Raw genomic sequence first — 12186 nt, 5'->3', positions numbered from 1 at the left:
AAAGAAATCTGTGGGTCCAGTGGGACTACAAAGCTGTGTGAGTGGGGCCTCTGCTTTTCAGGAGTTCAGGATAGCCCAGTTTTGGTGACAGCTAATCAGAGCATTCCATAAGAAGTGTTTTTGTTTTTTAAAATCTTTATTGTTGAGAGTATTACAGATGTTCCCCTTTATCCCTCCATTCCCCCCCCCCCCCCCCAGGTTCCCACCCCCCAGGCCTTCCCCACCCTATTTGTGCCCATAGGTAACGCATATTTTCATAAGATGTTTGGTGAATCCCCCTCCCTGCCTCCTGGAGAAGTGTTTGGATGTTGAAAATGTTTCCCATGTCTTCCCAACTCCTGATCTGTTTTTACCTCAATTCATAGATCAAACAGTTTATGCTATTTTTGGATCAGGATCATAAAAATAAACACCAGTCTTCACAAATCTGGCCTAAACGCATGAAAAAAGACCCAAAGGGAAGTATACATTTGTATTTTCTTAAAAGTGCACAAATAAGATCACACGTGTGAGCCAGGAGCCTTAGGGACCACCTGAGACCTAGTCTTCCGTCTAGTCCTTCAGGTTTGCCAAGATGTGACCTCCTTCGTCCCTCCTCGCCCACGTGGCCCCCAGCACCCGGGTCTCAGTGTCAGTCTCACCTGCGGGGAAGGGGAGGGCACCGCACCGGGCGGAGTGGCCAGCTCCGGTCCTCCCGTCCCCGGAACCAGGACAGGAAGCCTTCCCGCTGTTCGCACAGCCCAACTTTTCTAGCTCCTATCGGATCCACCGTCTAACTGCAGCACCTACAGTGCTGGAAAGTTGAAGGCATTCAGCCCTTCCTGGCACCTCGTCAGGGGAGCTCTGGAGATGAGAACTCCTGACAGCTCCCGTGGAATTAAAAAGGAAAGCTGACCTGGAGACAGAGGGGACGAAGGATGAGCATTTAAGACCTCGCAGGTAGAATGGGGTTTTGCACAGCAGCCTCCCGAGAGCCGCGCCGATCGGAACCCCGAGATGCCGGTCCTGGGAAAGGAGCGCACCGGGCACCGCCAGAGCCGTGCCATCGGCTGAGCGGAGTGTCCCCGGCACGGCCCGGGGCTGCAGCTGCGCTCGGGCCGGTCACAGCCCTCCCGGGGGCGCTGTCATTGCGCCACTTTCAGAGGGAACCGGAGGCACCGAGACATGAAGCCCGCCGCCTCAGGGGGGGCCGCGGCTGAGCAGCGGCCTCAGGAAGGAACGCCCAGGCCATCGGCCGCGGGGACCCCGCTCTCCGGACGCCTCGGGGACCTCCCGCGGGTCCCGCCCCCCCCTCCTGGACCGCCCCCCCCGGGCCCCAGGTGCCGGCTGCCCGTCCCCGCGGCGCCTCCAGGGTCCCCCGGGCGCCCCCGCCGCGCCCTCTCCCTCCGCGCCCGGGTCCGAGCCTCAGCGGCGGGCTTCCCGCGGCGGCCGCGGGGAGCCGGGCGCGCCCCCGGCGGCGGGAACGCGGGGCGGCTGGGGCCGCCGGGAAGGGGCCGCCAAGATGGCGGCAACCGCGGCCGCGGCGGCGACGGTTGGCGGCGGCCCGTGAGGCGGGCGGGGCGGCTGCGCGGAGGCGGGGTCCCGGGCCGGCCCGGGAGGCGGGGCCGTTTCCATAGCGGCGGCAGGAGGTGTCGGGTCGGGAACTTCCTGGTTCCCGGGCTCGGCTTCGCGGGGATCCTCCTGGAAGGGAAACAATGGGGCGGAGGGCACTGCGGTAGCCGCCGCCGCGCGAGACCCGCTGGGCCCCCGGGACGCCCTGCTCCGCGCCCTCCGCTGCCGCCGCCGGGACCGTCCGGAGGTAACTTCCCTTCCTCTCGCCTGCCGCCCGCGGCGTCTCCCGGGTTTCCTCCGGGGCAGGGACTCCGACTTGGCCCCGGGGAGCCGGACGCCGCCATTCTCGGACCCGGGGGAGGGGGACGCGCGGCGGCCGCCCCTGGGCGCTCGCGGGGGGCGGGCTCCGGAAACCTTGGCGGGGCCGCCCTCGTCCCCCTCGGAACCAGGATTGTGGGGTCCCCCGGGTGTGATTGACAGGTAGGCGGGCGCCGGTGGGGGGCGCGGGGGCGCGCGTGGCGGGTCCGCCGGGGCGGCGCGGGGCGACCTGCTGCGGGCGGCGGGGGGTCGCGGGGAGGGAGACCCGCTGCCCGCGGCGCCCTGAGCAAGTTTCGGCCCCCGAGACGCGTCTCCCTGGCAAGTTTCACTTGCGGCCCCCGAGCCCCAGTGGGCAGGACGGAGGCAAACTTCGTGCATGGAAAGGAGCGCCCGCCTTCTCGCCGGGAACTTTGTTTCCACCGGGCGCGGGGCGGACGGGGCGGGCGGGACGCGCCGAGCCTGGAAATCAGTGCCTCCGTGCGGAGCTGGCGGGAGAGGTCGCGGGGGCCGCCTGGCGTGGCTGCGGCGTGGGGATGGCCACTCGCAGGTGTTTCAGAGCCCGAAGACGGGAGGCGTGCGGCCCCGCCCGTGGGCATGGCTGACCGTGGAGATGGAGCTCCTCTCCCGTCCCCTTCCCGTTCCACTGCAGGTGCCTCCCCGTCCGTGGGCTTCCGCAGGAGCGCACCGCGTCCCCTACGGGGCTGGGAAAGGTGTTTTTGAATGGGCAGTACCCAGTCATTGGAAAAACGTGACACAAGTGGAAAAGAAAAGTGGGGACACGACCCTGGATATTTCGTTGGCTGGAAGAAAGTGGTTTCAGCTCTATCTTAACCCATCTCTAAAGAGAATGAAGTCTTTGGGATAGGGAGTATTTTGTAGCTCAGCAAAGTTGGACAGAACTTTAAAGAGCGCCTTGGTCAGCTCCCTCATAGGTTGAATCTCAGGGAAGTTCTGTTGGAGGAAATGAGGGTACCTTTTTTCTTTCATGAAGTCACCTTCATGAGAATTAGAATTAGCCAGCATCAAGGAAACAGTGGTTCATTTGCCTTTTTTTTCTTTCTTTTTTCTTAATCCTCACCCAAGGGTATGTTTTCCATTGATTTTAGCCGGAGAAGGAGGAAGTGAGGGAGAAGGAGGGAAGGGAGGGAGAGAGGGAGGGGGGAGAGGGAGGGAGAGAGAGGAGGGAGAGGGAGAGAGAGAGAGAGAGAGAGGCCATGGATCGGTTCCCTTCCTTAGACACCCCACTTGAGATGAACCCGCAGCCTGGGTCTGTGCCCTGACTGGGAATCGAACCCAGGGACTTTTCGGTGCAGGGGACAGTGCTCCAACTAACTGAGCCCATCGTCCAGGGTGGTTTATTTGGTTTTATTTCTCACTCCATCAGACCCGAAAGTTAAGAAATATATTTGAGTTTGCTTCTCTTTTATAATAAAGTTTGTAAAGATAGACTAGTTTATTACGCAAAATGGGTGTTAATTCTATGTTGTATGCTACATAGACAATTGAAATATGTCAAAAGAAAAAAAATTATGCTAATAAAAGTAGAAATTAGTTTTTAAAGGAAAACCATAGCCTTAATTTCAAGTAGAGGTCTCCCGAGTTAACAGAAATTCCTTTGAGTTGTCACAAAGGCATTCAAAGAGCATTGTGTGCCAAACATTAAGTCTTGGTGTTGGTGCCTCCTTATTGGTTTTAACTGGACTTGTCAGTCTCTTGTAACTTATTTTTGGTAAGGATATCCCATTACCAGTTTGAACAGTGTTTTGACATGAAATAGCTCCTAGTAAGGACAACTGCCGTTGGTTAAACAAGTCAGAAAGTAGAAGTGACAGCTTTGACACCATCTGTTAATGGACTGGTCATCCTTTAGCATCTTTGGGAACCAAGACAACTTCCGGGCATGTGGACCCAGACTGGGCTGGGCCTCCAGTGCCAAGCAGAGGTTGCACTGGCCAATCTTTGCCAACATGTGCTTATCTATGTCAAGTTACTGTTACATTTTGTAGCCAGTGGAAATGGGTGAAAAAGAGGCCAGTAAATTCAAGTTAGTGGCAAACTGAAAAAATTATTTTGCTTACAAAGTGCTAGCGATGAAAAGACAGTTTGAAGCTGGCAAAAGATTTAGCAACAATACTTTCTGCTTCAGGTAGAGAGAAAGAGAGAAGAGATTACATTTTGTGGTTTATGTTTGCAATTTCACTTTAACCATTCTTGTTTTAGTGCAGTGATATTGTTATAAACAATACTCAGACTGTTTATTACCTGAAAGTTATAATTTGTCTCTTCAGTGTGATTTTTGGAAGGCATATTGTCTTCTTAGATGTGATTTACTTATGTTTAGAGATTCATATTTTTCCCTTTTAAAAACTGTCTCAATTTTTACAGTGGGAGTCAATACAAAGATAATACTAACCTGAAAGAATTCTTCCTTCTAGCACACTTCATTATAGCATGTGGGAATAGAGCATGGGAATTAGAGTCACAAACACTTGGTTTCTCTACTGGTCTGTGCCATTTCCAGTCTATTTTGCTTCATGCAATTAATTTACATTTCAAATTTGTTTGTTTTGTTTTTGTAAAATTGGGGAACATAAATTTAAGTTTGTTTATTGAACAGATATTTCTTGAGTGCCTTTAACATACCCCAAGACCTTGAATTAGGTACCTTGTTTTTAGCAATAGGGTGCATAAGTCTTTTGAAAATTTGAAGTGGAGTACAGGGAGTTCTGACATGTAAGTAGGGAACCTGACTTGATTTGGAGGTGTCAGGACAAGCTATCCTGAGGAAGTGACTTACAAGACTTGAAGGATGAGGAGGATATGCTAGTTGCAAAGGGGAGGTGGGTGGGTGGACCCTTTGAGGATGAGAAAAGAGCATGTATACAGCCCTTGAAGAGACTGTTGAGAAGGTTAGATAAGAATGCGTGTTTATTAGATAGTGCCTTACGTGGCACGGAAGCAACCACTGTTAGTTGTATAGAGAAGGTTCTTGGCACCATACTCTAATCATCTTGTTCCATAGCAATTATAGAAAGGCCGTCAATCTAGTGGACTCTAACTGCACTAGACCTGGAAATGACTCTGCACACTTTGGTGTCTACTGTCATAACTCTGGCACAGCTACTTGTTAGTTTTTATATCTCTAAAACTGGAATTAGATGTTAAATAAAAGATTCTTTAATGTCCTTACAGAGATACTGTCTTCTGATATCAGCATAGTATTATATACTGATGTCAGTATAATATTTTGATTTAACCTTGATGGCATTTTCCTTTAGAAGAGCTTAGACTACCTTATTTAGAATATCTACTCACAAAATAGGAATACCAATCTACCCTGAAAAGTAAAATAAAATTAGTAAGTGGTAGGAGTTTAATTTGCTTCTAGGAAGATCAGGAGTGACTGGAGTTTCATGTCTTGTTTGCTTAAGTGTTTTTTGGTTCTAAAGTCATTAAATATTCTCTGATAGAGGTACATGTTGCACCTGTGTCTTGCTAACATTGATGAGTGTAGAAAAAGGTAAAATTTTATCCTGGAATTTTCCTTTCACTGAATTAGCAAGTGAATTAAAAATATTAGAGGAATGTTTTTCATGAAATAAGTGAGGATATCATTTTAAGCTTCTTAATGTCTGAATTTCAGTTAGCAATATTATATAGATCAGTAAAGGCAAATTAATATTTTATTATGGAATAAATGCAGTATTTATAAGGCAGTTAGTTCTTGGTGCTTTTTATTCCTGTTTCATTTTTGGACATTTTAATGCTCAATAGCCTATCTGTGGTAACATAAGAAAAGATAAGGTTTTGAAAAGTTAGTCACAATGGAAAAAAATCAAATAGATGAGGAGGTTGAAATTAAGGTTAGGTATTTGTGTGTGGGCTAGATATTTCTGTGTATTTTGCCAGCGTTTGTTATAAAAATTAATGAAGTGGCATACAGTGACTACTGACATTAATGTTTAAAATTAAAAAAAATCTGCCCAGCTGTGTGGCTCAGTGGTTGAGCATCGGCCTATGAACTAGGAGGTCACGGTTTGATTTCTGGTCAGGGCACATGCCCGGGTTTCAGGCTCTATCCCCAGTGCAGGGCGTGCAGGAGGCAGCTGATCAGTTATTCTCTCTTATTACTGTTGTTTCTGTCTCTCTTTCCCTCTTCCTTCCTCTTTGAAATCAATAAAAAAAATTTTAAAAAATCTATTTGTCTCAACCTGTTCCATGTTCTTTTTTTCTCTTTATAGTTTTGTTTTGGGTTGATTTTTTAAAAATAATTATTTCACTTCCTCATTTTTTATTAGCTCGGGATTATATATATATTTTACTATTCTTTCAGTGTTTGTCTAAGAAATTCTAATGTATTCTTGACTTATCACAGTGCAACATCAATTGAAACTTTCACCCTTTTTTCAGATAATGCATTCTTTAAATGCAGATAAAAACATTAAAGCCAATAAAGTCCTTTTATTACCTATTTTGTTGTTATCATGTATGTATGCATATCTATATAATAAAAACTAAGCGACCATTATGGCAGAACGACCAGAACGACCAGTCGCTATGATGTGCATTGACTACCAGGGAGCAGACACTCAAGTGCATATATGTGTACTAGAGGCCTGGTGCATGAAATTTGTGCACTGGAGGGGTGAGGCGGGGCCCTCAGCTAGGCCTGCGCCCTTCCGCAGTCCGGGACTCCTCAGAGGACATCCCACTTACAGTCCGGGATCCCCCCGCTCCTTACTGCCCACCTGCTCACTGCTCCTTACTGCTCGGTTCACTGCTCCTTAGCGCTGCTGCGGAGGCAGGAGAGGCTCCTGCCACCGCTGCTACACTCGCCAGCTGTGAGCCTGGCTTCTGGATGAGCGGTGCTCCCCCTGTGGGAGTGCACTGACCACCAGGGGGCAGCTCCTGCATTGAGTGTCTGCTCCCTGGTAGTGGGTGCGCATCATAGCGACTGGTCGTTCTGTCTTAATGGTCGCTTAGGCTTTTATTATATAGATATGCATACATACATATATGTATACTTAACTCCCGAAGAAGTTTTTCTATTGTTTTATGCTGTTATTATTCAATTAGACTTAATGTATTTTTTAATATTCCTTTTTGTATTACTGACCTTTCATTTGGAATCGTTTTTCTTCTGCCTGAAGAATACTTTTAGTATTTTCTTTAAAGAGGATTAGTATTGACAGATTTTCAAACTTTTTGTTTGTCTGAGGATGTTTTTTAGTTCACCTATATTCTTGAAAGATACATTTAGCTAGGTGTAAAATTCTGGATTAGAGATCTATAAATACATATACTTATGTGTTATTTTTGGAGAAGAGATTATTCTAAACTATTTGACTTTATTTCTATTGAGAAGTCAGCTGCAATTTATTGCTTTCTTGTTTATAATTTGTTTCTTTGTCAGACTGTTTTAAGGATTTTCTTTTTATCTTCTGATTTCAGATGATTTTCTCTATTTTCTTTTCTCTCTTGGGATAAATACCTTTTGATGCCATCACTTAATGTATTTCACCAGTTTTTTATAGTTCACAATCATCATCTCTTCAAATATTGCTTCTTCCCCAGATCCATCCTTCTAGGGCAGGGGTGGGCAAACTTTTTGACTCGAGGGCCACAATGGGTTCTTAAACTGGACCGGAGGGCCGGAACAAAAGCATGGATGGAGTGTTTGTGTGAACTAATATAAATTCAAAGTAAACATCATTACATAAAAGGATACGGTCTTTTTTTTTTTAGTTTTATTCATTTCAAACAGGCTGGATCTGGCCCACCGGCCGTAGTTTGCCCACGGCTGTTCTAGGGTGTCAATTCAGTGTTGGATCTCACCCGAATCCTCTGTGTATTTCACCTGTCTTTTATATTTTCCATTCTTTTGTTTCTTTTTTGTTGTGGATATTTGATTCTGGCCTATCTTCACTAAATTCATCCTCGTCTTTGTCTAATCCAGTGGTTCTCAACCTTCTGGCCCTTTAAATATAGTTTCTTATTTCTGACCCAACCATAAAATTATTTTTGTTGCTACTTCATAACTGTAATGTTGCTACTGTTATGAATCGTAATGTAAATATCTGATATGCAGAATGGTCTTAGGCGACCCCTGTGAAAGGGTCGTTCGACCACCAAAGGGGTCGCGACCCACAGGTTGAGAACCGCTGGTCTAATCTGTTCTTACATGTATTGTCTGGGTTCTTAATTTTGGTTATTGTATTTTTCATCCTAAAGTTTCAATTTGATGTTTTAAAAATCTGCTATGCCACTTTAATAGTTTCTAATTTCCTGTCAAAATTTTCAAGCTCTGCCCGGCCTGCATGGCTCAGTGGTTGAGCATCACCTATGAAACAGGAGGCCACGATTTGATTCCCCATCAGGGCACTTGTCTAGGTTGCGGGCTTGATCCCCAGTGTGGGGCATGCAGGAGGCAGCCCCTCCATGATTCTGTCTCATCATTGATGCTTCTGTCTCTCTCCCTCTCCTTTCCTCTGTGAAATCAATAAAAAATGTATTTTAAGAAAATTTCAAGCTTTGCACATATCTCTTTGGACATAGTAAGCATGGCAGCTCTATCTCAGAGTCTTATAGGTTTTTTGTTTGTTTTGTGGTCTGTTATTTCACGAGGAGCTAATCTTATGTGCTGGCTTACCTATGGTTATGTACTGTTTATTGTATTTGAAAAAGTATTCCTAAAAGTAATTATAGATTTAGTAAGACTTTTGCCAGGCACTTAGGATCACCTTTATCCAAACAGATTTTTTTGGGAGTCTGTACAAGGAGTTAGTTTAGTTTACTTCTGAGCTGTCCATTCTTCTGGAATTCGGCTTTTTAAGGTCTCATTTGAGAGCAGGGAGTGGTTCCTTTGGTGGATCTTGTACTCTGATATTTTGTCCTCTTAACCTGTAAGTCCGCCTAAGTGCATTTTAGCCTCTCAGGCACCTGTTTTGATTAGGCTAACAATTCCAGGAGTAAAATGCTATGCTCCCCATTCTGGATTCCTGTTATCTCTGTAGCTGGTAATTCCTCATTATACTGTTAGGTCTTGGTGCCCGCCCCCCCCCCCCCCCCCCTTTTTAAAATGAAGGTATATTAAACATATAAAAATATGTACTAATCTTAAATGTATACCTTAAAGAGTTTTTATAAATGTAATTAAGTGTATATAACCATACCCACTTCAATATATAGGACATTTTTGCCACCCCAGGAGGCTCTGTCACACTCCTTCCCAATTATACTACCTTCCTCTCCTGCCTCAGGTACCAATTACTCAATTTTCTGTCACCATAGACTAGTTTTGCATTTTCTAGTTTTTCATCAGAATGGTATCATACAGTATGTAGTATCTTATGTCTGCCTTCTTTCATTCAACATTGTATTGTATCAGTGAGATTCAGCTATGTTGTTGCATGTAGCAGTGGTGTTTCTTTTTTATTGCTCTGAACTTGTTCTGGGCACTGTGGCACCTAAAAAATTGTCTCACACCTCAGTGACTTCAATGATGAAAACATTTTATACCCCCTTATAAATCTGCAGTTTGGGCAATGCTCACCTCTGTTTCATTTGCTTTCAAGTAGGTTTGCTTGAAGGTTGAGTCTAGTATTGTTTGAAGGTTTGCTCACATGTCTGGTGGTTGATGACAGAACACCTAAATGTGGCCTGAGCATGCTCACATGTGGTGAGAACGGGAGTGAAGAGCCAGTGAGCCAGACAGGCACTATTTTGGCTTCTATGACTTGGCCTTGACATCCTATATGAAGCTTATTCAGTATTACTTCCACTTCAATCTATTCTTTGAGGCAGTTAGGAGTCTACCCAGGTTTAAAGAGATAAAAAAATGGATTCTGCCTACTGTTGGGGAGAGGCATAATTCTGGAACAGCATGTGAGACCAGAAATAATGCAGTGACCATTGTTGGAAAATACACTCTGCCTTAGAGTAACCTAATACATGACTGTGTCACAGTTTATTTGTCCATTCTACTCTTAATAGACATTTAATTATCTCCAGTTTTGAGCCATTATAATAAAGTTGCTAAGAATAATATCTGTATTTTGTTGAACATATGTACTCCCTTTTTTTGGGTATATTCCTAGGAATGGAATTATTGAGTAATAGGAAAATGTGAATAAATATATAAATATAAATGTAGTTACTAGCAAACAGTTTTCCAAAGTGGTTGTACCAATTTATACCCTCTGATATTTTTAACAATTTAAAAATATACTTAATGTATATATTTTTTTGGTCTAGCTTTCTTTTCAAGCAAGAAGGTTGATCTGTAATACCTGGTTTATCTTTGTTGGAAATGCATATCCCTTATCTTGCCTTTTATGCAATTTTTCATGTGTTTGTGTTTTACTTTCCCAGTTAGATGCTTAGTTATTAGAATATAAAGACTAGGTAGAAGAGTCTGATTGTGAAGTAGTAGACTAAAAAAGTAATATTTTAGAATATCTATTCAAATTGCCGCTAAGAGTAGTTACCATTAGCCTATTATCTATATTAATTGCTTAAGAGAATTTTTAAGAAATTGCTCTTGGGGTGCTTGAGCCCCATTCTTCATCAGTTTATATCACACTTTGTTTTGACCCAGCTTTTTATTACCATTTTGAATTCTAAGCTCCTTCCTCAGATTTGCTTGGGAAATATTTTTCTATTACAAAAAAGTTTTCCTCCAAAGTTGATGATTTGCTGTCACAGGATTGCCAGCAGAATCCCATCTAGGTTCTCCTCTCAAACTTAGGGTTGCCTTTGATTATTTCACTGTTAATAGTCATTTTGACTCTCTTCTAAGTGTCATTTAAATCGGGCCCATTTTAAAAAATAACCAACATTTTAGATTAGTTTGTTTCAGTTCATATCTGGTTATGATCAACTGATCCTGTTTATAATGCTAAGGAAGCTAGAATCTTTCTTAGTTACCCAGTGAATTAAAATAAGTTTTTAGGTCATAAATCTTTCAGTGCTAGAACAAGAACTTAAAATTGTATTTCAACTCCTTTATTTTATATCGTAAGACCAAAAATGGATCAGTACTAGTACATATGACAAATATATAAGATATTTAGTTTACCAAAGCATTTTTTATGCATAACCCATGATAATTTTGAATGGTAGACAGGTTGGAAATTTTAATTGTAATTTTATAGATAAAGAAACAGGGTTAGAGAAGTGATGTGACTTGATCTGAATTTCTAGAACTGGTTAATGACAGAGCTGGTCTATATGTATCTGGGACTTCCTATATATTGAGTGACTTAATTTTTTTTAACAAGGTCTGTCATCAGCTTGCTGAATTTCAAGTTTATTGACATCCTATATGAATCTTCCTCTCTTCAAACTGTAAATATGTATATTTTTGGCCTTTGTTTTTTTTTTTTTTTTTTAATTAAATCTTTATTGTTCAGATTATTACATTTGTTCCTCTTTTTTCCCCCCATAACTCCCGTCCTTCCAGCTCCCACCCCACCCTCCCCCCTCATTCCCCACCCACTGTGTTCATCCATAGGTGCATGATTTTTGTCCAGTCACTTCCCGCATCTCCCACACCCCTTTTTCCCCCAAGAATAGTCAGTCTATTCCCTTTCTATGTCCCTGATTCTATTATAATCACCAGTTCATTCTGTACATCAGGTTATTTATTCACTTGATTCTTAGATTCATTTGTTGATAGATGCATGTTTGTTGTTCATAATTTGTATCTTTACCTTTTTCTTCTTCTTCCTCTTCTTAAAGGATACCTTTCAGCATTTCATATAATACTGGTTTGGCGGTGATGAACTCCTTTAGCTTTTCCTTATCTGTGAAGCTCTTTATCTGACTTTCAATTCTGAATGATAGCTTTGCTGGATAAAGTAATCTTGGTTGTAGGTTCTTGGTATTCAGCACTTTGAATATTTCTTGCCATTCCCTTCTGGCCTGCAAAGTTTCTGTTGAGAAATCAGCTGACAGTCGTATGGGTATTCCCTTGTAGGTAATTAAGCCTCTTTCTCTTGCTGCTTTTAAGATTTTCTCTTTGTCTTTTGCTCTTGGCATTTTAATGATGATGTGTCTTGGTGTGGTCCTCTTTGGATTCCTTTTGTTTGGGGTTCTCTGCGCTTCTTGGACCTGTAAGTCCATTTCTTTCTCCAGGTGGGGGAAGTTTTCTGCCATTATTTCTTGAAATAGGTTTTCAATATCTTGCTGTCTCTCATCTTCTGGCACTCCAATGACTCTGATATTAGACCGCTTAAAGCTGTCCCAGAGGCTCCTTACACTATCTTCACACTTTCGGATTCTTTTTTCATTTTGCTTTTCCAATTGGGTGTTTTTTGT

The 12186-nt window shown here is 43.8% G+C and overlaps 1 protein-coding gene across 2 annotated transcripts in view; it reads left to right on the top strand.

Moving 5' to 3' along the window:
- Window positions 1–809: 809 nt before the first annotated feature.
- The window catches only part of USP6NL (USP6 N-terminal like), a 192752-nt gene continuing 181375 nt past the window's right edge, over window positions 810–12186 (top strand). The window contains exon 1 of one of the 2 annotated variants that reach the window (XM_070391828.1): window positions 810–939. The gene's annotated coding sequence lies outside the window, so the exon portion shown is untranslated. Of the gene's footprint in view, window positions 940–1630; window positions 1799–12186 lie in introns of those variants that run through there. The other variant, XM_070391827.1, reaches the window with a different exon arrangement.

Source organism: Myotis yumanensis, unplaced genomic scaffold (assembly GCF_028538775.1).
Source record: "Myotis yumanensis isolate MYYU_CA2020_CCGP unplaced genomic scaffold, mMyoYum1.0.hap1 SCAF_1, whole genome shotgun sequence".
NCBI lineage: Eukaryota > Metazoa > Chordata > Mammalia > Chiroptera > Vespertilionidae > Myotis > Myotis yumanensis.
This window is presented reverse-complemented; position numbering and strand designations above follow the sequence as displayed.